Source organism: Oncorhynchus mykiss, chromosome 5 (assembly GCF_057628025.1).
Source record: "Oncorhynchus mykiss isolate SJ-2025 chromosome 5, ASM5762802v1, whole genome shotgun sequence".
Taxonomy (NCBI): Eukaryota; Metazoa; Chordata; class Actinopteri; order Salmoniformes; family Salmonidae; genus Oncorhynchus; species Oncorhynchus mykiss.
The window spans coordinates 73,889,445-73,916,151 of record NC_143026.1 but is presented as its reverse complement, the minus strand read 5'-3'; the positions used below and the strand labels follow the sequence as shown (position 1 = coordinate 73,916,151).

The 26,707-nt window shown below is 41.9% G+C and overlaps 1 protein-coding gene across 6 annotated transcripts in view; it reads left to right on the top strand.

The window, feature by feature from the left end:
- The window catches only part of LOC110524508 (SUN domain-containing ossification factor), an 80,713-nt gene that overhangs the window by 1,407 nt on the left and 52,599 nt on the right, over positions 1-26,707 (top strand). Inside the window, exon 2 of one of the 6 annotated variants that reach the window (XM_090235859.1) lies at positions 20,567-20,787. The exons of the other annotated variants lie outside the window; for them this stretch is intronic. The gene's annotated coding sequence lies outside the window, so the exon portion shown is untranslated. The remainder of the gene's footprint in view (positions 1-20,566; positions 20,788-26,707) is intronic. 6 annotated transcript variants of the gene reach the window in all.

Sequence of the window (26,707 nt, the reverse complement as noted above, 5' to 3'; positions counted from 1 at the left end):
AAGACCTACACACATGCGTGGCATGTTTCACTGGATACAAAACATTACATTTCTTTCTGAATTATCTATAGTTGTTGTAAACCCACATGCAACTGGAAACTGACATTTGAGATACAATTTTCACTGACTCGAGAACGAAGAAACTATTGCCAAGAACAGGTTAGTTTAAAAATCTATGGCAGTGGTTTGTATGGGGCTTTCCTGTAATGGACACCAACATTTTAGTTCTATCACATTATCTGGTGTGCAATCTGTAGCTACCAGATAGGCTGAGTGAGTAGCATTAGACAACTAGCTAGGGTGGTCACAATACCAGTATCGCAATACCTGATTTCCCATGGCAAAAAGGAAAATGCAAAGCACACTTAAACTCTTTGGTCCTTTAAAAAACATACTGTATGTACAATATTGTGTGCTAGAGCTTGAAAAATAAACATGTGATTCTGGGTGACATCATAAGGCTGCATGTTTCCAACATTGGGACTGTTTTCCCTCAGGAAATTAAGTCTGTTTATTTTTTTGTTTCATTTCCACGATATCACTTGAGTATCATCATACTGGTGTCGTGATAACCCTAACTATACAGCTTGAAAGAGACTACAGCGGCCTCCTGGGTGGCACAGTGAAACTGTATCACAGTGCTAGCTGTGCCACCAGAGATTCTGGGTCCGAGCCTCACTGAGAATCTATACTGTGCACATTTTTAGCAGTCCAGCAGTATATTTCTTTACACTATAGAAAGGTCCATTCTGGTTTTCTATAATGTAAATATGTGACTGCAGTATGCCTCCTATCAGTAAAGTGTTGATTTGAGTATTAGTGCTGTGAGATTGATTGCATGTAGTTAAATAAATGGCTTTACTGTTCTCAAACATGCCTTTGAATTGTAAACAGACAGACGTGATGTATGTAGGGCTGTGGCGGTCCCAAAATTTCATCAGCTAGTGATTGTCAAGCAAATAACTGTCGGTCTCATGGTAATTGACCCTTAATTAGGGAACACATTTAGCATCTCCTGGCCTACAAGCCAATTTTAAAAAGTCTAATGAATCCATGTAATATACAGTTGAAGATGGAAGTTTACATACACTTTAGCCAAATACATTTTAACTACATTTTTCATAATTCCTGACATTTAATCCTAGTAAGAATTTCCTGTTTTAGGTCAGTTAGGATCACCACTTTATTTTAAGAATGTGACATGTCAGAATAATAGTACCGTGATTTATTTCAGCTTTTATTTATTTCATCACATTTGCAGTGGGTCAGAAGTTTACATACACTCAATTATTATTTGGTAGCACTGCCTTTATTAAATTGTTTAACTTGGGTCAAATGGTTCAGGTAGCCTTCCACAAGCTTCTCACAATAAGTTGGGTGAATTTTGTCCCTTTCCTCCTGACAGAGCTCCTGACAGAGCTGGTGTAACATTCAGGTTTGTAGGCCTCTTTACTCACACATGCTTTTTCAGTTCTGCCCACACATGCTCTATGGGATTGAGGTCAAGGCTTTGATGGCCACTCCAATACCTTGACTTTGTTGTCCTTAAGCCATTTTTCCACAACTTTGGAAGTATGCTTGGGGTCATTGTCCATTTGGAAGACCCATTTGCGACCAAGCTTTAACTTCCTGACGGATTGACTTTGTTGCTTCAATATAGCCAAATAATTTTTATTCTTTCATGATGCCATCTATTTTGTGAAGTGCACCAGGCCCTCCTGCAGTAAAGCACCCCCACTACATGATGCTGCCACCCCCATGCTTCATGGTTGGGATGGTGTTTTTCAGCTTGCAAGCCTCCCCCTTTTTCCTCCAAACATAACGATGGTCATTATGGCAAAACAGTTATATTTTTGTTTCATCAGACCAGAGGACATTTCTCTAAAAAGTACGATCTTTGTCCCCATGTGCAGTTGCAAACCATAGTCATAGCCGTAGGTTTATGGCAGGTTTGGAGCTGAGCAGTCTTTCAGATTATATCGCTACAGGACTCGTTTTACTGTGGATATAGATACTTTTGTACATGTTTCCTCCAGTATCTTCACAAGGTCCTTTGCTGCTGTTCTGGGATTGATTTGCACTTTTCGCACCAAAGTATGTTAATCTCCAGGAGACAGAACACGTCTCCTTCCTGAGCGGCACAACGGCTGCGTGGTCCCATGGTGTTTATACAATTGTTTGTACAGATGAATGTGGTACCTTCAGGCATTTGGAAATTGCTCCCATGGATGAACCAGACTTGTAGAGGTCCACCATTTTTTTTTTCTGAGTTCTTGGCTGATTTCTTTTGATTTTACCATGTCGTCAAGCAAAGAGGCACTGAGTTTGAAGATAGGCCTTGAAATACATCCACAGGTTCACTTCAATTGACTCAAATTATGTCAATTAGCCTATCAGAAGCTTCTAAAGCCATGACATACTTTTCTGGACTTTTCCAAACTGTTTGAAGGCACAGTCAACTTAGTGCATGTAAACTTCTTACCCACTGGAATTGTGATACAGTGAATTATAAGTGAAATAATCGGTCTGTAATCAATTGTTGGAAAAATTGTGTCATGCACAAAGTAGATGGCCTAACTGACTTGCTAAAACTGTAGTTTGTTAACCTCTCTGGGATCGTTCGGGACGCTAGCGTCCCACCTCGCCAACAGCCAGTGAAATTGCAGGGCGCCAAATTCAAAACAACCGAAATCCCATAAATAAAATTCCTCAAACATACAAGTATTTTACACCATTTTTAAAGATCCACTTCTCATTAATCCAACCACAGTGTCCGATTTCAAAAAGGCTTTTCGGCGAAAGCAGAACATATCATTATGTTAGGTCAGCAACTAGTCACAGAAAGCATTCAGCCATTTTCCAACCAAAGAGAGGTGTCACAAAAAGCAGAAATATATAGATAAAATTCATCACTAACCTTTGACGATCTTCATCAGATGACACCCAGGACCCAATGTTACGCAATAGATGGATGTTTTGTTCGATCAACTTCATATTTGTATCCAAAAACCTCAGTTTACATTGGCGCCATGTTCAGAAATGCCTCCAAAACATCCAGAAAAATTGCAGAGAGCCACATCAAATAACATAAATACTCATCATAAACTTTGATGAAAGATAAACTTGTTGTTAATGCAACCGCTGTGTCAAATTTCCAAAAAACCTTTACGGCAAAATCACAATATTCAATAATCTGAGAACAGCGTTCAGCCACAAAAGCAAGCCATACAGTTACCCGCCAAATTGTGGAGTCAACAAAAGTCATAAATAGCATTATAAATCCTCACTTACCTTGCTGATCTTTGTCGGAATGCACTCCCAGGACTCCCACTTCCACAAGAAATGTTTGTTTTGTTCGATTACGTCCATATTTATGTCCAAATACCTACGTTCGCGTTTAGTTCACTATTCCAAAGGCGCGAGCGCAAAATCCAGACAAAGTCGAGTTCCATTACAGTTTGTAGAAACATGTCAAATGATGTTTACAATCAATCCTTAGGGTGCTTTTATAATAAATCTTCAATAATATTCCAACCCGACATTAGCGTATTCATTACAGAGGAAAAAGAAGGAATGGCGCGCCCGCGTGACCTCGCAGTAAACAACTGATTGGCCACAGCCAAGTCCACTTGTTGATACAGCTCTTATTCGACACCCTTCCAAAATAGAAGCCTCAAACAACTTTCTAAAGACTGTTGACATCTGCTGGAAGCCTTGGGAAGTGCAATCTGGCCCCATAGACACAGCACATTGGATAGGCAATCACTTAAATGAAACTACGAACCTCAGATTTCCCACTTCCTGGTTGGATTTGTCTCAGGTTTTCGCCTGTCATATGAGTTCTGTTATACTCACAGACATCATTCAAACAGTTTTAGAAACTTGAGTGTTTTCTATCCAATACTGCTAATAATATGCATATATTAGCTTCTGGGACAGAGTAGCAGGCAGTTTACTCTGGGCACCTTATTCATACAAGCTACTCAATACTGCCCCCTTGTCACCAAGATGTTAACAAGACATTTGTGGAGTGGTTGAAAAACGAGTTAATGACTCCAGCCTAAGTGTATGTAATCTTCTGACTTCAACTGTAGCCTACACCTTCACAATAAATCCATGATTTATTTTAGACAGGTCTAAACCAGCATGATATGAAGAAAATGTGGTCTATTTCAGAAGAAAAGAATAGCATACTTTGAGTTCTTATTTGTCTATGCCAAATGGCTGTGGGCTACACTAGTTCATTTAGCAGACAAGATTTGCTTATAATTCCATGGCATTATTTTATAGTATGAAGAAAACAATTGAACAAAGCTGAATGAAATATAAATATTTTCTCAGATCGATTTGTGTCAGTCGGTGTGCACATGCGGCTGCACATGCGGCTGTTAACAAGAAATAGGTACTCCGATATGTTTAATTTAAAGCTTAACTTGAGTTGTTCTACAAACGTATAAAAAAACTATTTAAAAAACGGCATTACATTACCATGACTTGAATGATATGTTTACATTTTTACTAAATATTCCAAACATAGTCTGGGACAGTTGTGGGATGCGATGGATCCCAAATTAATATAACCACAAGCATCAAAACCCTGATTTAAGCAATGATCCTGACGCAACAGGTGAGAACGTTTAGCTTAAAATACTGATAAACTATTAGGCTATTTCTTCAGATTGTAAGCGCAGCAATGTGCACATGGTTGTCTGTTATAAGTGTGAATGTTCCATTAGCGGAAAACACCACTATCAAATATGTATGTAATGCTTTTATTATAAAGGTGCATTTTTATTGTGAACTAGCAACTTACCTTTGCTCCTTGCTGCACTCGCGTAACAGGTGGTCAGCCTGCCACGCAGTTTCCTCGTGGAATGCAATGTAATCGGCCATAATCGGTTTACCCGATTTACCGATTGTTATGAAAACTTGAAATCGGCCCTAATTAATCGGCCAAGCCAATTTAATCGGTCGACCTCTAGTATATACTCCTGTTCTTGTAGAGTTGAACTTCTACTGTTTTATTTTGGAAATTACAGCCCACACTATTGCTAGAGAGCTGGCTGCCTTTACACTGTACTGTCTCAGAAGATTGACTTAGTCTTTCCATCTCTACCTGTCTCCATACCAGCTCAAGCACCTATTGGTAAGAAGAATTTAATAATTTGTATGAAATCATGTGCCATTCCTTTGTCCCATGTATTGTCGTGAGCCTTTCAAGCTTGAGCTGATTAGTTTTAGGCCGTTGAGTTTTAACTGCTGATGTTTTATTCATCATGACATAGCTGACACAGTTTGTTCATTAATAAATAAAACACAGAAATCTGCTGAGTTTTCAGCCAAGCGTGATGACTTCTGAGAAGCCTTGCCAATGGCAAACTGAGATTATATAGCTTTAAATGTAATTTATTAAGTTCTGTACCATTAGTTAGGTTCCTAGATTGAATTTAGTAATAAACTAATTGGTTAGTTAAGCTAGTTTCTTATTCTGTTATCCTGATTCCCACCTAACTCGTGTTTTGAGCCTGTGGTCTATTTTGGTACACAGTTCTGGTCTCTCACATTACAGTGCATTTTAAGACCCCTGAGTATCCTAATCATGTTATGGAAAAATAATTATTAAATGAGGGGGTATATTAGAATTTTATGGATTTTAATCATCTTTCCAGGTGAGTTTGATGCAAATATTCACGACCATCTCCCTCCCATACAGTAGGTCATATCCATTAGGCATTATTCATTAGGCATACACAACCTGACTCATTTACTTACATTCATCTGAATTTCTTCATTTGTTAGTGATTATGGTGTGTTCTGGTAAAGCCTGGGGAGTTTTGAGTTTGTGTGAAATAGGATGTGAGAGTGATAGAGGATATGTTTTTGTTATATTTGGCTTTACTCTTTCTGTTCTACCATGTCCTACCCAATCCTCTCTGTACTGAATGTCTGTGGCGAGGAGGAGCAGGCATGTCGTTACCAATGTCAGTCAGCCCAGAGGGAAGTGAAGGGGTTAACTGTTTCCAGCCCTCTGCACTGGCCTCCCTGCCTGAACACAGAGACAATAAGGGAGAGAGCAACATAAAGGCAGCAGTAGGCCTAATGCAGTGTGCACCAACCTTTTCTGAGTCAAGATCACGTTCTAAGTCAAAATGCAAGCCGAGATCTACCTCTACGATGTTTTTTGTTGCATGACTTAAACATACGTCTATGCAACATTTAACATGTACTGAAAACAGTACTGTAGCAATGAGGTTTGTGCAGTATCCTATATGTCCAATACGTTATCACTGCATATTGCAGGGCTAGACATTAACGCTTGCCCTGGACAAGTGGGGGAAAAAATATAATTGTTAGACAAGAATATAGATATGTTATCCAAATGGACTACATTTTTTTAATAATCATGAAAAAATCACAATCAAACAATTAGGCTACTCAGATCAGAATTGGATCAGTGTCCTGCAGATTAAATGTGTTTCACATTTTCCTCCCAATCTCTGCAGAGCGCATCAGAGTATAGTATTGTAGGCCTGCATTGACTGGCATGAGAGAGGTCTTTCAATTATGCAGCGAGCCTACAGTAACTGTGTGTGCACATTTGTTGATATTCATTGCTAGTTAGTGAGTTATTTGCCCATTTATAATTTTTGGTCACCAATGAAAGTCCTGGAAAAGTAATGTTGTGTGAATCACATACCACATTGTAAAAAATTAGCTGCTCTATAGGACCTTGTTAAGCTGACTGGTTTGTTTGAGCAGGGTTGGACACCCAGTATCTCTCCAGATGGAGGGTTAAAGGACCATGTGTTTTATACAGTAGCCCATCAGTGCAGTATTTTACTTTGGGGTGGGGTTAACTGCCTGGCTCAAGACCACAACGGCAGGAGATACTGTATAATACATGGGGTCAGAGACCAGCAGCCTTCCATTGCCAAAACCAGTAAGTTGTTACTTCATTCTTTTTTGGGGAGGGGATGGGGCTTTCAGACAAGTGAAACATCAGTCCTACTCGTCCAAAAGTGGCTTAGAAAGTATACTCAAGCCCTGTATTGCCTTTGCTTGAATTGCCCAACAAATGCATTGTTATTCAGACCATTTCATATACAGTGGGGCAAAAAAGTATTTAGTCAGCCACCAATTGTGCAAGTTCTCCCACTTAAAAAGATGAGAGGCCTGTAATTTTCATCATAGGTACACTTCAACTATGACAGACAAAATGAGAGAAAAAAAAATCCAGAAAATTATATTGTAGGATTTTAAATGAATTTATTTGCAAATTATGGTGGAAAATAAGTATTTGGTCACCTACAAACAAGCAAGATTTCTGGCTCTCACAGACCTGTAACTTCTTCTTTAAGAGGCAGACTGGGCGCTGCTCTGGTCGTACATCCTGTTTTCTGCACATGGGCCCTCTGCTCAAGATAGGACTATAAGAAGGGAGATCATTATTTGCAGTATATTGTGATCCCCGCATGCACACTACATGTGTTTTGTTGTTTGAATTTCTCTTATTGAGACATACACTAGTAATACCAGGAGAAGAATACTCTTCCAAGGCAGTTTGGGTTCCCAGTTTGGTGGGTGCCTGCTTTCACTATCCCATAGCAAACCTAATGACACACATTCTTGCTGGCATGATTACTAATGCAAACCCTTTAGCGTGCGGCTATTGGCTTCTCACCCCTCTGTGCCGATTCTCACACCTCTGGCATGGAAAGAACAGGCAGCACAGCAGATGGGGGAAGAATCCAAAGGCCAGAACGTTTTTACCATAGCAGGGAGTTTGTAGGAGTTGTGCTTACCTCAAGTGGGTTTGTGTTGGAGCTAGGGGGCCTGGTAATGGTGAAGTGTGTTTCTATATGTGAAAGCCTGTCTCCCGTGGGGATTCTCGTCACATTTCACCTAACAAACCAGTAAGGCCCCACCATCAAGTCGCCCTGGAAATGCTTCCTGGAGCTGTGAGTCAGCTCATTCACCCTCCATCTTATTGACTTTGCATTGTTACTCACACACTGTGCTGTTTTACATTACTACTAATGCTTCTATGGCTATGTTTTCATGAATGGTAAATCAAGACCTGAAATGGCTGCATGGACTTGTTATTGATATACTTCAACTTTCATTAGATTTTTTTTTAAACTTAAGTTTATTTTGTAAATATTTTCTTAACTCTATTTCTTGAACTGCCTTGTTGGTTAAGTGCTTGTAAGTAAGCATTTCACGGTAAGGTCTACCACCTGTTGTATTCAACCCATGTGAAAATGTGATTTGATTTGAATACCATAGCACCCTCTTGATTTGCCCCATTTTCTCTACATTGTATGGCAGTGAGTGAACACCCTGCAGTCTATTCTTGGCTTATTCTTTTTTTCTTCTTTCTATTCTGTTCTTTCACTTTAGATTCCTACACATTGTGATACATCTCATTTGGGCAGACGCAGTGAACCGTGTGTGAGGGAGAGAATCTCGTTCTCATCAATCTTTCAGATGATCATGTAGACTATCATCACTAATAAGATAATGAATGACCAGTTCAACCTTTGTGGTTCCAGGTGGGAACCTGGGGTCTTAATAAAAAATAACCTCCAGCTCAATTGATTGGAACATGTGGTAGGCTTATGCAAGTTGCAACCTTGGTTGTGGATGTGATTTCCGCACTGGCCACACAAACACAACTGAACCTCACACATTTGCTGGATAAAACCTAAAATGACCCTTCAGGCAAAGTTGTGATGTTGACAGTAACGGTATGACAACACCGGTATATCCCAGGCCGGCTCAGCCAACCAGTTTAATTTCTTATCTATGGGCTGAGCTCTGCTGTGCTGTATGGCTGTTTCCATCCTCGTGGCCGCCTCCTATATCAGGTTTACCCTCTATGCCCTTTGGTGTTGGAACACCTGCCTTATCGTATTTATATGGTGCCGTTTTCAGTCAATACTTCAATTAATAGTTACTAAACCAACTGATCATATCCACAGGTTTAGCAAATATATAGTTCAGATACCCTGACCTGTTCACTGTGATTACTATTATTTGACCATGCTGGTCATTTATGAACATCTTGTCCATGTTCTGTTATAATCTCCAACCGGCACAGCCAGAGGAGAACTGGCCTCCCCTCATAGTCTGGTTCCTCTCTAGGTTTCATCCTAGGTTTTGGCCTTTCTAGGGTGTTTTTTCCTAGCCACTGTGCTTCTACACCTGCATTGCTTGCTGTTTGGGGTTTTAGGCTGGGTTTCTGTACAGAACTTTGAAATATCAGCTGATGTAAGAAGGGCTATATAAATCAAATCAAATCAAATTTTATTTGTCACATACACATGGTTAGCAGATGTTAATGCGAGTGTAGCGAAATGCTTGTGCTTCTAGTTCCGACAATGCAGTAATAACAAGTAATCTAACTAACAATTCCAAAACTACTGTCTTGTACACAGTGTAAGGGGATAAAGAATATGTACATAAGGATATATGAATGAGTGATGGTACAAAGCAGCATAGGCAAGATACAGTAGATGGTATCGAGTACAGTATATACATATGAGATGAGTATGTAAACAAAGTGGCATAGTTAAAGTGGCTAGTGATACATGTATTACATAAGGATACAGTCGATGATATAGAGTACAGTATATACGTATGCATATGAGATGAATAATGTAGGGTAAGTAACATTATATAAGGTAGCATTGTTTAAAGTGGCTAGTGATATATTTACATTTCCCATCAATTCCCATTATTAAAGTGGCTGGAGTTGAGTCAGTGTCAGTGTGTTGGCAGCAGCCACTCAGTGTTAGTGGTGGCTGTTTAACAGTCTGATGGCCTTGAGATAGAAGCTGTTTTTCAGTTTCTCGGTCCCAGCTTTGATGCACCTGTACTGACCTCACCTTCTGGATGATAGCGGGGTGAACAGGCAGTGGCTCGGGTGGTTGATGTCCTTGATGATCTTTATGGCCTTCCTGTGACATCGGGTGGTGTAGGTGTCTTGGAGGGCAGGTAGTTTGCCCCCGGTGATGCGTTGTGCAGACCTCACTACCCTCTGGAGAGCCTTACGGTTGAGGGCGGAGCAGTTGCCGTACCAGGCGGTGATACAGCCCGCCAGGATGCTCTCGATTGTGCATCTGTAGAAGTTTGTGAGTGCTTTTGGTGACAAGCCGAATTTCTTCAGCCTCCTGAGGTTGAAGAGGCGCTGCTGCGCCTTCTTCACAATGCTGTCTGTGTGAGTGGACCAATTCAGTTTGTCTGTGATGTGTATGCAGAGGAACTTAAAACTTGCTACCCTCTCCACTACTGTTCCTTCGATGTGGATAGGGAGGTGTTCCCTCTGCTGTTTCCTGAAGTCCACAATCATCTCCTTAGTTTTGTTGACGTTGACTGTGAGGTTATTTTCCTGACACCACACTCCGAGGGCCCTCACCTCCTCCCTGTAGGCCGTCTCGTCGTTGTTGGTAATCAAGCCTACCACTGTTGTGTCGTCCGCAAACTTGATGATTGAGTTGGAGGCGTGTGTGAACAGGGAGTACAGGAGAGGGCTCAGAACGCACCCTTGTGGGGCCCCAGTGTTGAGGATCAGCGGGGAGGAGATGTTGTTGCCTACCCTCACCACCTGGGGGCGGCCCGTCAGGAAGTCCAGTACCCAGTTGCACAGGGCGGGGTCGAGACCCAGGGTCTCGAGCTTGATGACGAGCTTGGAGGGTACTATGGTGTTGAATGCCGAGCTGTAGTCAATGAACAGCATTCTCACATAGGTATTCCTCTTGTCCAGATGGGTTAGGGCGGTGTGCAGTGTGGTTGAGATTGCATCGTCTGTGGACCTATTTGGGCGGTAAGCAAATTGGAGTGGGTCTAGGGTGTCAGGTAGGGTGGAGGTGATATGGTCCTTGACTAGTCTCTCAAAGCACTTCATGATGACGGAAGTGAGTGCTACGGGGCGGTAGTCGCTTAGCTCAGTTACCTTAGCTTTCTTGGGAACAGGAACAATGGTGGCCCTCTTGAAGCATGTGGGAACAGCAGACTGGAATAGGGATTGATTGAATATGTCCGTAAACACACCGGCCAGCTGGTCTGCGCATGCTCTGAGGGCGCGGCTGGGGATGCCGTCTGGGCCTGCAGCCTTGCGAGGGTTAACACGTTTAAATGTCTTACTCACCTCGGCTGCAGTGAAGGAGAGACCGCATGTTTTCATTGCAGGCCGTGTCAGTGGCACTGTATTGTCCTCAAAGCGGGCAAAAAAGTTATTTAGTCTGCCTGGGAGCAGGACATCCTGGTCCGTGACTGGGCTGGATTTCTTCCTGTAGTCCGTGATTGACTGTAGACCCTGCCACATGCCTCTTGTGTCTGAGCCGTTGAATTGAGATTCTACTTTGTCTCTGTACTGACGCTTAGCTTGTTTGATAGCCTTGCGGAGGGAATAGCTGCACTGTTTGTATTCGGTCATGTTACCAGACACCTTGCCCTGATTAAAAGCAGTGGTTCGCGCTTTCAGTTTCACGCGAATGCTGCCATCAATCCACGGTTTCTGGTTAGGGAATGTTTTAATCGTTGCTATGGGAACGACATCTTCAACGCACGTTCTAATGAACTCGCACACCGAATCAGCGTATTCGTCAATGTTGTTATCTGACGCAATACGAAACATGTCCCAGTCCACGTGATGGAAGCAGTCTTGGAGTGTGGAGTCAGCTTGTTCGGACCAGCGTTGGACAGACCTCAGCGTGGGAGCCTCTCGTTTTAGTTTCTGTCTGTAGGCAGGGATCAACAAAATGGAGTCGTGGTCAGCTTTTCCGAAAGGGGGGCGGGGCAGGGCCTTATATGCGTCGCGGAAGTTGGAGTAACAATGATCCAAGGTCTTTCCACCCCTGGTTGCACAATCGATATGCTGATAAAATGTAGGGAGTCTTGTTTTCAGATTAGCCTTGTTAAAATCCCCAGCTACAATGAATGCAGCCTCCGGATAAATGGTTTCCAGTTTGCAAAGAGTCAAATAAAGTTCATTCAGAGCCATCGATGTGCCTGCTTGAGGGGGGGGGGGATATATACGGCTGTGATTATAATCGAAGAGAATTCTCTTGGTAGATAATGCGGTCTACATTTGATTGTGAGGAATTCTAAATCAGGTGAACAGAAGGATTTGAGTTCCTGTATGTTTCTTTCATCACACCATGTCACGTTAGCCATAAGGCATACGCCCCCGCCCCTCTTCTTACCAGAAAGATGTTTGTTTCTGTCTGCGCGATGCTTGGAGAAACCCGTTGGCTCCACCGCCTCGGATAGCGTCTCTCCAGTGAGCCACGTTTCTGTGAAGCAAAGAACGTTACAGTCTCTGATGTCCCTCTGGAATGCTACCCTTGCTCGGATTTCATCAACCTTGTTGTCAAGAGACTGGACATTGGCAAGAAGAATGCTAGGGAGTGGTGCACGGTGTGCCCGTCTCCGGAGTCTGACCAGAAGACCGCCTCGTTTCCCTCTTTTTCGGAGTCGTTTTTTTGGGTCGCTGCATGGGATCCGCTCCGTTTTTCTGTTTGTAAGGCAGAACACAGGATCCGCGTCGCGAAAAACATATTCTTGGTTGTACTGATGGTGAGTTGACGCTGATCTTATATTCAGTAGTTCTTCTCGACTGTATGTAATGAAACCTAAGATGACCTGGGGTACTAATGTAAGAAATAACACGTAAAAAAACAAAAAACTGCATAGTTTCCTAGGTACGCGAAGCGAGGCGGCCATCTCTGTCGGCGCCGGGCGCCTTTAGAAGGAATATGACTTTGCCCCCAGGTATATCTGTGTCACAGGCTATAGCCATGGGCCTTGAACTTATCAGTGATATTGCTGAGGGGATTCCATGCTTTCTGAAGAGCAGCAGAGCTGACCCAGGCTGAGAACAACTCTTTACTGTTCAAGGGCCTATAGGGCGCCTCCCTTATACGCGCGCGTACACTTGCAACGCAACAGTAAGTTTAGACCAGCAATGTGTGAGTAGAGGGCCTTTGTAAAAGATGTGTATGTGCAGTGCTCTACAGAGCGACCATTTTACTCGCATATGCACCAAAATGTTTAGCTGTGCAACCTGAAATGTACATTTAGGAGCACCAGTGCATCTCGAAAAATGTAAGGATTCTGTGTTTTTCATAGTGCTCCTAGATGTATTTGTATGCCTACATTTTTCAACTTAGGTGCACATATGCTCCTTGTAAAAAATGAATAATAATTGGAGAGCCAGTTTGGCAGGTATTCCTGTTCCATAAGCTGCTCCTCATATAATGACCTCTAGCACTGGTCACAAATCTTGCTGCTGTATTGCACACTGGTATTTCACCCAGTAGATATGGGTTTTTATCAAAATCGAGTTTGTTTTCTAATTCTTTGTGGATCTGTGTAATCCGAGGGAAATAGGTGTCTCTAATATGGTCATACATTTGGCAGGAGATTAGGAAGTGCATCGCAGTTTCCACCTCCATTTTGTGGGCAGTGTGCACATAGGCAGACCTGGCTCTCAAGAGAAGACAGGCTATGGCCGCCTTTCTCAATAGCAAGGCTATGCTCACTGAGTCTGTACATGGTCAAAGCTTTCCTTAAATTTGGGTCAGTCAGTGTGGTCAGGTATTCTGCCACTATGTACTCTCTGTTTAGGGCCAAATAGCATTGTAGTTTGCTCAGTTTTTTTGTTAATTCTTACCAATGTGTCAAGTAATTATCCTTTTGTTTTCTCATGATTTGGTTGGGTCTAATTGTGTTGCTGACCTGGGGGTCTGTTTGTGTTTGTGAACCGAGCACCAGGACCAGCTTGCTTAGGGGACTCTTCTCCAGGTTCATCTCTCCGTAGGTGATGGCTTTGTTATGGAAGGTTTGGGAATCGCTTCCTTTTCGGTGGTTGTAGAATTTAATTGCTATTTTCTGTATTTTGATAATTAGCAGTATCGGCCTAATTCTGCTCTGCATGCATTATTTGGTGTTTTACGTTGTACACAGAGGATATGTTTGTAGAATTCTGCATGCAGTCTCTCAATTTGATGTTTGCCCCATTTTGTGAATTCTTGGTTGGTGAGCGAACCCCAGACCTCACAACTGTACATTTGACATCATTTTACATTATCGTATGTTTTTCCCCCAACACCACTTCCCATCAATTTGTATAGCAGACCCTTTTTTTTTATCAACAAAGCATGAGAAGCTAGTTCCCGCTGGCTGGTTTGGAATCTGTCTGTCTCTGTCTGTCTGTCTCTCTCTCTCTGTCTGTCTGTGTCTGTCTTGTGGCCCTTCTATAAGCTTACAGAGGAGACTTTCTGTGTCTCCCTGGCCGTGTGATGACTGGTTTCCGAGATGGAGTGAAATAAGAGAGCAGGAGGGATAATGCTGGTATTTTCCCCCTGTGGTGTCTTTGCTATGTCACATTGCTGTACAACATGGTTTTATCACTTGCTATTAGGGATGCACGATATATCGGTGAGCATTTCGGAATCGGACGATATTAGTTAAAAATGCCAGCATCGGCCCGATGTGCAAACCGATGTCAAAGCTGACATGCATGCCTATATAACGTAGGTAGATGACGTAATGACGCCATGAAAAATACAGCGCTTCACAAAACAAAAGCAGAAAAATACTAAGCACACACAACTAAACAAGTTCTAGTCAAGCATTTGAAAGAGTAAGAACATTTCAGCGAGACAACTCAAAGACCAAATCCATTAACGCCAAGATAATGGATTTCATTGCCCTTGACAATCAACCGTTCTTTCGTTGGCCGAGCACCCGTACACTACCAAGTAGGCGCTTTTTTTCAGATGTTGCCCACGGAGTTGCACAGTATTGTTGAAACGCACAACCATGAGCTACTTGCTATGGGCGTCACTGCTACTAGCTTCACAACTGACATTTGGACCAGCGATATCAGCCCTATGAGCATGCTGAGTCTGACAGCACAGTGTGTTGACCAGGATTTCGTACTGGGGAAAGTCGTATTTCATGCTCATGAATGTGCTGGTTGTCATACCGCTGCTGCCATTTCAATGGCATTTGAGAACATGTTTGAAACTTGGAAACATGAACACACTCCTAGCACCATTCGAACAACTGACTCAAAAAATAAGCTCATCAACTGCGTCTGCAGCAGACGTGATACCCTCTGTCATGGCATTGAAACACCTGCTCAACAAAACTGCTGACAACCCCACGGTCTAACTTACAAAAGTAGAAGGCTGTGAACAAGCAATTCGGTGGCATTCCACGAGCCTCTTTACTGTGTCGCCACCATGCTCTGCTAGGTACAATGACCGCTACTTTGATGCAGACAAACAGGGTTCACGTGAAATGTTACATACACAGCTGGACAAGATGGAAATGGACACAGTGACAGTGAAGCACCGAGGAAGAGAGGCCACGGACAGACAGCTGAAACGTCACTGCTTGACTTGTATGATGAAATTCTGGTTGAGAATGAAACGACTGAACAACGAAACAGCAAGTAAGTGAAAGAAATAGGTTTTGATTATGTTTTACTGGTAATGGGGACATGCGTAAATGCCAACAAAATAATGTTTTGTGTGTGTAACCTTTATTTAACTAGGCAAGTCAGTTGAGAACACATTCTTATTTACAATGCCGACCAAATCCGGACGACGCTGGGCCAATTGTGTGCCGCCATATGGGACTCTCAATCACAGCCGGATGTGATACAGCCTGGATTCGAAACCAAGGACCATAGTGATGCCTCTTGCACTGAGATGCAGTGCCTTAAACCGATGCGTCCGTGTGTGTAACTATTTATCTGTACTAGAATGCTTAAAATGGCGCTAAAATGTTAGGTACCAGTTTTTTGGGCAAGGAAAATATTGGACATCGGTAGTGGCCAAAAATGTGATATTGGTGCATCCCTAATTGCTATGGAATCTGTGAAAATAAAGACCATTCCACCCCAAAATGTATGGCTTGGAAGCTTAACACATTTTGAAGTGTTGAAGTGATATTTCAGCCGTTGTCTGAAGATGAAGTATTGGAGCTCAAAGAACATGTTGGACAGGATGATGACATAGCCTCATTCAGACATCTGCTGTTCATTAGTTATGTCATCATGGCACAGTCTTAATTGTCTGACATACTGCTGCAGAAAGAGTGTTGACTCACATTAGTGCAGGGAACACACACACACACACACACCAGTGTACAGGTAATGTCCCAAAGCATGGCTCAGAATTTGCATCATCAAATGCATATGTGGTGAGCCAGCTGTGCCCAACCCTCTCCATCTCGTAGCAGTTTTGACAGTGCTGTGTAGAGAAGCATAATATCCTGTATGATATCCAAATCAAAATCAAATCAAATGTATTTATATAGCCCTTCGTACATCAGCTGATATCTCAAAGTGCTGTACAGAAACCCAGCCTAAAACCCCAAACAGCAAGCAATGCAGGTGTAGAAGCACAGTGGCTAGGAAAAACTCCCTAGAAAGGCCAAATCCTAGGAAGAAACCTAGAGAGGAACCAGGCTATGTGGGGTGGCCATTCCTCTTCTGGCTGTGCTGGGTGGAGATTATAACAGAACATGGCCCACATGTTCAAATGTTCATAAATGACCAGCATGGTCAAATAATAATAAGGCAGAACAGTTGAAACTGGAGCAGCAGCACGGTCAGGTGGACTGGGGACAGCAAGGAGTCATCATGTCAGGTAGTCCTGGGGCATGGTCCTAGGGCTCAGGTTGTTATTGTCATTAGGTAATGCCAGTGTGTGAATTCATATTTTAACTGTAAAATGCAATTTCCTTGTTTGGAGTATAGAGAATTGAGACTCAGAAGGGAGAGTTTGGTCTGGTTTAAAGGGAATTCCCGTTGGAAAGTTGTTTTAAAGGTTGCTGCTACTGAAATGGCATTAGTCATGCAGACATGTGTCTCTTCCTTTTCCACTGTTCTCTGTGGCATCCGCTCTCTCTCCCCACCCATCTTTCTGATGAAAGGTACAGCAGAAGGCTTGGTCTGTTTCCATCTAGTTAGTTATGAATGGCAACAATCAGAACTCATTGTTGTATTTGTTCTCAGGCCCCTTGTACTCATCCCTGCTTGTTTGTTTACGTAATGTGGGGTTTGACCAAATCCGATTTTGGTACAGTTAATCGAAACGGAGGAACAACTACACTCAGTGGCCATCTAGTGCCTCCAGAACAGCCTTAAGTCTTCAAGTCATGGAAATGTTGCTCAACTGATATTAAGGGACCCAATGTGTGCCAAGGAAACATTCCCCATACCATTACACCACTGCCACCAGCCTGTGATGTTGACACCAGTTAGGATGGGTCCTTGAACTCTTGCTGCTTACGCGAAATCCTGACTCTGCCATCAGCGTGACACAACAGGAACCCGGATTTATCATACCAGGCAATGTTTTTCCACTCCTCAATTGTCCAGTGTTGGTGATCGTCTACCCCCTGGAGTCACCTCTTGTTTTTTGCTGATAGGAACCCAGTGTGGTCGTCTGCTGCAATAGCCCATCTGTGATTCAGCAACAAGCTGAATTTAATGTTGTTTTTTTTTACTGTAGTGTGTGGAAATCCCACTAGACCAGCCTTTTCTGGAATACTGGAGCCGGCGCACCTGGCATCGACTATCATACCACGCTCAGTTGCTTAGGTCACTTGTTTTACCCATTCTGTTTAAAGTAACAGTAACTAAATGCCTCTGCCCGTTTGCCGGCTTTATTTAGCAAGCCACGGCCACGTGACTCACTGTCTGTAGGAGCGAACCATTTTTGTGAACAGGATGGTGTACCTAATAAACTGGCCACGGAGGATAATATTGATACGGATAATATTAATCATGAATGTGAATGCTGGTTTCAACAAGCGTCTGGGAAAAGCTTTAACTCATTCAAACGATTCGTGATAAACTCATCTATGACTCTGAATTCAACTCTGATCACGTTTTTCATTCCATCCATTGCCTGTTATTATTATTATTTATTATTATTATTATTAGTGGTGTGGGAAAAATCGATAGTTGCCTCTGTCTGGGTGAGGGTGAGACGGAGCCAGGGTGCCCATTCTGGCCAAAGCCCCCTGCTATATAATGTCTCAAAATGACATTAGTCTACCTGTCATTCAGTCCCAGAGTCCATTCTATCTGAGTAGGTGGGGGCGACAAGGACTGGTCCGGGAGCTGAGTTTCTTGGACAATGTTGTTTTTCGTTCTCTCCCTCCCCCTCATTGTTTTTGTACGTTATAAGCATTCAGCAACACTATGCCAGGAGTACCAAGTCGTCTGGAGCTGGGGGTCCACAGGCAGTACTAGTGACAGTACAGCAACTTCACTTGTTTTTGTGAACCATGCGGCTGTCTGAAGTCTGTTTTCTGAAAGTATAGTTTTCAAAATACTAAATTAACTCTGTTTTTGTGTGTACCATTCAAATCCAGTACCTTAAGCAAACAGGATTTTGCTTTCTTGAGTTTGTGGTCCGTCATACACACTGTAATGCTATCCTTTTGCCTCTGGCAGTTAGTAGTTCTGTAGATTGAAACGGTTTATTGATAGCAGTAATTCTAGGTGTGGATTGTTAGTTTTATGAGGTGGGACTGTAAGCACTGTACTGGCTTTTATAGGGCACTTGTTCTTTTTTTTTTTCCTACTGTACTTGGTGGCTGTGTACGGTTTATAGGGAAAGGTAGGGTTTGGTTTGAGTTTGTAATATCTTTGGTAAAGAAGATGGTGACGAACAGTAGTTTTTCTGGTGAGGCGAGGGATGAAGGTGTGTGGGTGAATGAATATCACATGGATGTTTTGAGGGACTGATTTGCTCCTGTCATCCCTCATTTCTCCCAGCAAACGCTGTTTCTTCTCCTCTTTCCCTCTGTAGAAACTCTGCAGTTTCATGTTGCCCCTCCCCCACTCTTTTCAGCCCCGACTGTTTACCACAGCTAGCTCTAAACCAGCCACTCACCTCCATGTCTCTCCCTGTATCTGTACATCTTTGTGTGTGTGTAGGAGGGAGCTCTCCACCAGCTTTGCAGTATCCATGTTCTTTCTGTACATTGTGTACTTTCAGCTTATTATTATTATTATTATTTTTAAATGTAACCTTTTATTTAACTAAGCAAGTCAGTTAAGACAAATTCTTATTTACAATGACGGCCTACCCCGGCCAAACCCGGACGACGCTGGGCTAATTGTGAGCCGCCCAATGGGACTCCAAATCACAGTTGGATGTGATACAGCCTGGAATCGAACTAGGGACTGTAGTGACGCCTCTTGCACTGAGATGCAGTGCCTTAGACCGCTGCACCACTCGAGGGCCCAATAAATGAAGGCATTGCTTAGAGGAAATGCATACACAAAGATCCGCCGAGTCATCTCATCCTGCTTCCCTATAGCTTGTAGAGATGTACAGTACCAGTCAAAAGTTTGGACACACCTAATCATTCAAGAGTTTTTCTTTATTTTGACAATTTTCTACATTGTAGAATAATAGTGAAGACATCAAAACTATGAAATAACACATATGGACTCATGCAGTAACCAATAAAGTGTTAAACAAATAATAATGTATATAATTTATATTTGAGATTCTTCAAAGTAGCCACCCTTTGCCTTGATGACAGCGTTGCATTTATTTCCTTAATGCGTTTGAGCCAATCAGTTGTGTTGTGACAAGGTAGGGGTGGTATACAGAAGATTTTGTAAAAGACCAAGTCCATATTATGGCAAGAACAGCTCAAATAAGCAAAGAGAAATGACAGTACATCATTACTTTAAGACATGAAGGTCATTTAAAGAACTTTGAAAGTTTCTTCAAGTGCAGTTGCAAAAACCATCAAGCGATATGATGAAGCTTGGCTCTCATGAGGACCGCCACAGGAAAGGAGTTACCTCTGCTGCAGAGGATACGTTTATTAGAGTTACCAGCCTCAGAAATTGCAGCACAAATAAATGCTTCAGAGTTCAACATTAACTTTTCAGGAGAGACTGTGTGCATCAGGCCTTCATGGTCGAATTGCTACAAAGAAACCACTAAATGACACCAATAATAATAATAAGAAGAGACTTGCTTGGGCCGAGACACATGAGCAATAGACATTATACCGGATGAAATCTGTCCTTTTTGTCTGACTCCAAATTTGAAGTTTTTTAGTTCCAACCGCCGTGTCTTTTGTGAGACGCAGAGTAGGTGAATGGATGATCTCCGCATGTGTGGTGCCCACCGCGAAGCATGGAGGAGGAGGTGTTATGATTTTTACATTTTATTTATGTTTACCTTTTATTTAACTAGGCAAGTCAGTTAAGAACAAATTCTTATTTTCAATGAAGGCCTAGGAACAGTGGGTTAACAGCCTGTTCAGGGGCAGAACGACAGATTTGTACCTTGTCAGCTCGGGGATTTGAACTTGCAAACTTCCGGCTGCTAGTCCAACGCTCTAACCACTAGGCTACCCTCCCACACCGTGGGAGTGCTTTGCTGGTGGCACTGTCAGTGATTTGTTTAGAATCCAAGGCACACTTAACCAGCATGGCTACCACAGCATTCTGCAGCGATACGTCGTCCCATCTGGTTTGCACTTAGTGGGACTATCATTTGTTTTCCAACAGGACAATGACCCAAAACACACCTCCAGGCTGTGTAAAGGCTATTTGACCAAGAAGGAGAGCGAAGGAGTGCTGCATCAGGTGACCTGGCCTCCACAATAACCCGACCTCACCCCAATTTGAGATAGTTTTGGATGAGTTGGACTGCAGAGTGAAGGAAAATCAGCCAACAAGTGCTCAGCAAATGTCGGAGCTCTTTCAAAACTGTTGGAAAAGCAGTACAGGTGAAGCTGGTTGAGAGAATGCAATAAGTGTGCAAAGCTGTCATCAAGGCTAAGGGTGGCTACTTTGAAGAATTTCAATATGAAATATGTTTTGATTTAACACTTTTTTTGCTTACATGATTCCATAATGTGTTATTTCATGGTTTTAATGTCATTACAATTATTCTACAATGTAGAAAGTAGTTAAATTGAGAGAAAAAAACTTGAATGAGTAGGAGTGTCCCAACTTTTGACTGGTACTGTATATTTGTTATAGAGTTGATTTACAAAGACCTTTTCCCCACCCTGCTTTTCTATTGCAACTAAAGTACCGTCTTGGAACTACACAGCTCTACATATCTAAAGGTTAACGTTATATGGAGACTATACAGAAAGAGCCACAACCCGTCCAACCAGCTTTCAGCTTGTAACAGGAAACAACCTGTTTATCTCTACATAGGCTACAGACATCTATGTAGAGTTTAAACAGACAACCGCAAGCCTCTTGCTCTGACTTGCTGTATGTATGTGAAGCTGTACATAAACATATTGCAAACATATGTAGGGCTGTGACGGTCTTGGAATTTGAGGTTATGGTAATTGGCCAGGCCGATGTACACAGTCATCGACAACCTATTTATTCACTGGCAAGCATTGAAAACGTGCATTGCTTAAACGAAAGTACACTCATCAATTCTACACCGCTGCTCGGGCATCAGAGGACAGTTGGAAAGAGGAGGAGATGTAGAAGGTTTAATTGACAGACTAAAATTAGCAAAACAATTGCTTATAATCATTAGTAAACACAATAGTTTATCTACATGAATAAAGTTAATTAAACCAAAAAATGAATATAGGCCTTATTTTTGGACAATATTGTTATCGTTTTTTCGAGTCCAAGTATCTTATTTATTGGTTGCTACTAGGGATGCACAATATAGCGGTAAACATATCGGATTATTAGGTAAAAATGCCAACATCGGTATCGGCCCGATATCTTTTTTTGCACACCGTTGTTAAACTAATGTCAAAGCTGACGTGCAATAGTAATGACGCAATGTCAAATTTGGCGCTACACGTGCAACACAGCATTCCTAACTTGGCCCACAATGTCTGCTGTGTGGATCGGGCAGTCAACAAGTCAAACATTCATTTGAAAGAGTAAAAAAATGTCAGTGAGAACTCAAAGGTGAAATCCATTAACTCCAAGCTTTACGTTAGGTTTAGGGATCAATGAAATGTCTACTCAATACCCAAGATATTTTTTTCCAACGTCCTCCTCAGAATTATCAGACTCAAACATCCACGTAATATTGTTTTTCCTCAGGAATAGTGTTGAATACACGCATGTTGACAATAAATGCGGCTCAAATCAGTTGTTTCAGAATCCCGCAATAAGAGCTACGATGCTAATGTTCTCTGGGTGTCACTGAGTAGACTGATACCCCATGTCATTGATCCACAATCCATAGGTAAGGCTGTACAGTGAAATAAGTATACCCCCAATGCAATTCTAAAGTCTAATACATCCAGTGTGATTTCAACAGATTTTTGTAAAATTAACATTGTCTTTTGTTCATTTTTATCCTATATTCCAACCTCTTTTTGCCATGATCTATTCAATTATGGCATAATTCTGCTATTTGTATTTATTTGCATCACTGTCAATGACACTTATTTTGAATGCTAACCGCAAAGTCCTCTACTGTGGCTAATTCCTATTGTGGCTAGCTTCACATAGATGGGTCCAACCACCATTAATCAAATAAGAACTCTCTTTTAAATTAGGGATATTTTAGATGACACCAAGCTATATAGTTAGCTAGCTAACTATAGCTACTGAAACAGATTATTACCAGCATCATAGCATACGTATCGTTGTGATATATGAAATACGAGTGATGGTGTAATCAATGTGTAATAACTACATAAAATAAATGTATGCGTTCAATTATTATGTGACGTTGTAACTATGTCGACGATAAATACACAACAGACACAAAGTACGAGAGGTCAAGAGGACTCGAACTAACGATCAATGGAAATAGTGTTTTTTTATTTTATATTGATCAACAGGTTCAGAGACATGGGTGGAATATGTCTTCTGAAATAGGATGCTTGTTATTTGACAAATTTTATTGCAAGGAATTCTAATTAGTCAACCACAGGCTAGGGCTGGGTTATAAAACTACATGCTCTCCCTTTGTTCTGGGGAGAGAAACACTGGAGAGCATCACTGAGGACAGGGGAGATCTACCTCCCAGTATGATTTGTCCTCTTTGAATAAACCTGTTTTCCTCCTCCTGATTTGCTTTGGAGTTTGTGTTATTGAAGAATAACATAAATTGATAACATTTGGTGCCGTGACCCGGATTAATTGGTCTGAACAACAAAAGCTCGAACTGTGTGTTGATTCAGAAGAAAGAGGCTGGGCGCAACCCACTTTGGGAGAGTCAACTCTTAATTTGCTCATTGATGGCATAATTGCTGGGTGAGTCAAGACTAATATCATTTTAAAATAACCAAATCAGGTTAAAACAGGACATGCAATGAGTGATTTGTATAAGGATTCAAGTCCTTTGTTCTATTACAGACTTCCTTAGTTCTCTATGAAAAGGTTTGAGGCCTTTGTCTTTGTTCTCTATTATAGGGGTTTAAGTCCTCTACTAAAAGCTTAGGGTCCTTTTCTCTTTTTGTGAAACCTTTTTGCATAGAAGTGAGTTGCTAGTTGAGTAGCAATTTTTCCAGTGTGGTTAATGTAACTCTTCAACAATCTTTTTGAAGTGAACATATGTTTTATGGGTAGCCAGGCCCTACAGAGACAATTTGTGTTCTAGAAGAAGTGAGTCCTTAAAAGGGGATATATATGCGTGTGATAAATACACAACGCAGAGAAAGAGTACGAGAGGTCAAGAGGACGAGAACTAACGATCAATGGAAAGTGTTTTTTTCTGTGATAGGGAAATATTGCGGCGCAATTGTGCGCCGCCTTGTGGGACTAAAAATCACAGCCGGCTGTGATACAGCCTGGATTCGAACCAGGGACTGTAGTGACGCCTCTTGCACTGAGATGCAGTGCCTTAGACCGTTGCGTCCGTGTGTGTGTGTGTGTGTTAACTATTTAACTGTACTAGAATGCTTAAGGCTGCAAAAATGTGAAATATAGGTTAAAAAGATGCAAGGCCCAAAATGTAATATCGGTGCATCAGTAATTGCTATTGTATGTAGCATTAGCTAGAGCAAGTTGGCTGTTCCTCCGCCAAAATAATGAGCCAACATGTTTTCAGTTCTTTTATTTCCCTAATTGCTCAAAACTCATTGTCTCATGCTCTCTCTTGTATCTCTGCAGCAGACATATAGCAATGAGCAATATGTTTGGAACATCATCGCAACTAAATTGCAGTATGGAATCGCAATACATATTGTATCGGCACCCAAACAGTGGTATCGTGATGTCCCTGGCAATTCCCAGCCCTATTATAGTGTGTATAGGCGCTCTACAGTAGAAGATAGTCTGTGCGTAGTACAGGAAGGGCTTGGAATTGCCAGGGACCTCATTACACAGTACGATATTATCACAATACTTAGGTGCTGATACAGGGTTTCCGTTAGCTGGTAGTAGCCGGCTTTTGGCCTATTAAAAATTGAAAAGCTGATAAAAACAATTTGCGCCGTCCAATTGTCCAGGTGAAGAGACAATAAGGTAAAATCCAATTGAGAAAGAATGCGTTTTAGCCTATATTCATTGATTTGAAATACCAGTCTATAGAAATACATTTGACTGGTCATGCTTGTCAGACTTAAGGTTAATTCGCAATTAAATTGCAGTGTCCGTAGGCTACAGTATACTTGGTATGCATCTTATTTATCACACCTGTACCGCAAACAGCCTTTGAGCTGAAAATCTGTCAGACAGCGCGAGAGCTGCTGCAGCATCTCAAACTGCAATGAAAGGCAGACTTCATCAGCACCACCTCTTTGCAGTGAGCTGGAGGCAGAAGGCTATACATTTTTAAAACATATACTTAATTGTTGGAAACCTGGAAGTTTGAATACATATTATGAGACAGGTCTTACCTTGCTTCAAAGTAGCCTATTAGATATGTTTGTCTGTCACATTAAACCGCTCGTATGTGCAGTGCCCTTTTGACAGCAATGTTTTCCGTTAATGGCATTATGGAACGAACATTCGCGTGTAGCCTACTGCCTTGTTCGCATTGTTGGGCTTATAATGTGAATAATAAATAGTTTATCAATATTTTAAGCTAAATGTTCAGATCTGTTGCATCATTGCTTTTTTTAACGTTTTCTATATGTAGCCTAGGCCTACTGGTTGTATGAATTTGGAAGCTATCATCCCACAACTGTCCCAGAATATGTTTGGAATAGACTATTTCTTTCTCGACAAGCTGACCAATGGAATAAGTAAACTTTTCTACTATGGGGTATATTTGGCAATTGACAGGCTAGTGATTTTGCTGTTCGGTACTTGTCTTGTTGGCTGAGGAAAAGTACATGTGGACAGTTATGCACATATGAATTCGGTAAGAAGGACCAAACATCGTTACATTCTCGACTTGCATGTTCTCTTAATATGAATTACCATAATCTAAATGTCATTCTGAGCACCGTGGGTGCAGGAGTAAATAACAATAGTGAGGCTATATACAGGAGGTACCGGTATTGAGGTAATATGTACATGTAGGTAGAGCTATTAAAGTGAGTATGCATGGTTAATAAGAGTAGCAGCAGTGTAGAAGAGGGGTGGGGGGGGCAATGCAAATAGTCTGGGTAGCCATTTGATTAGCTGTTCAGGAGTCTCATTGGCTTGGGGGTAGAAGCTGTTTAGAAGCTTCTTGGTCCTAGACTTGACACTGTTACTGCTTGTCGTGCACTAGCAGAGAGAACACTCTATGACCAGGGTGGCTGGAGTCTTTGGCAATTTTTAGGGCCTTCCTCTGACACCGCCTGATATTGAGGTCCTGGATGGCAGGAAGCTTGACCCTGGTGATGTACTGGACCTTGCGCTCTACCCGCTGTAGTGCAGCATGGTTGGTTAAGAGGTGGCCATTTTGGAATGAGATGTTCGACGAGCAGGTGTCCGCATACTTTTGGTTATGGGTGGGCTATTGTCTGACTCCTTTTCACTGACTAACTGTTGGGGTGAATAAGTTTCTAAAATATTTCGGGTGCGTACAGCTTGTGCATGATGTAGCTTGCCTGGCTTTCAGAGTCTGCGCTTCAGTATTTCATTAGTTACAATGTGCCTAGCAAGTTGTCTGACTGAGAACACATTGTTCTCTATGAAACTTGGCAAGAGAAGAATGGGGGATAGAGGAAAAACGTTTAAGCCAATCAATTCATTACAGAATAGGTGACCATGACAGGGAGGACTTGAGCCAGGACAAAGGGCTTAACACCAAGTTAAACCTCCTACCTGACTCGCCTGTCTGTCAGCTCAATAGTTTCCCAATCCCTTCAAATAGGTCCCAGTGTTTTGTCTTGTTCTGGCCATGTGGTCAGGAAGACTCTTGTCCCTAATTCATTGATGGGAAGAGTGCCTTCCTAGAAAGAGGAATTGGCGGGCTCAGCTCAAATGTTTGTAGTACCAAAAAGTCTTGGGGCGCCGTGTTCAAAAGGCATATACAGTGGGGCAAAAAAGTATTTAGTCAGCCACCAATTGTGCAAGTTCTCCCACTTAAAAAGATGAGAGGCCTGTAATTTTCATCATAGGTACACTTCAACTATGACAGACAAAATGAGAAAAAAAATCCAGAAAATCAAAATTGTAGGATTTTTTTATGAATTTATTTGCAAATTATGGTGGAAAATAAGTGCCCCACTGTACATGAACGCTGACGATCCTAACCTAATACATACAGTTGAAGTTTGCATACACTTAGGTTGGAGTCAAAAAAACTCATTTTTCAACCACTCCACA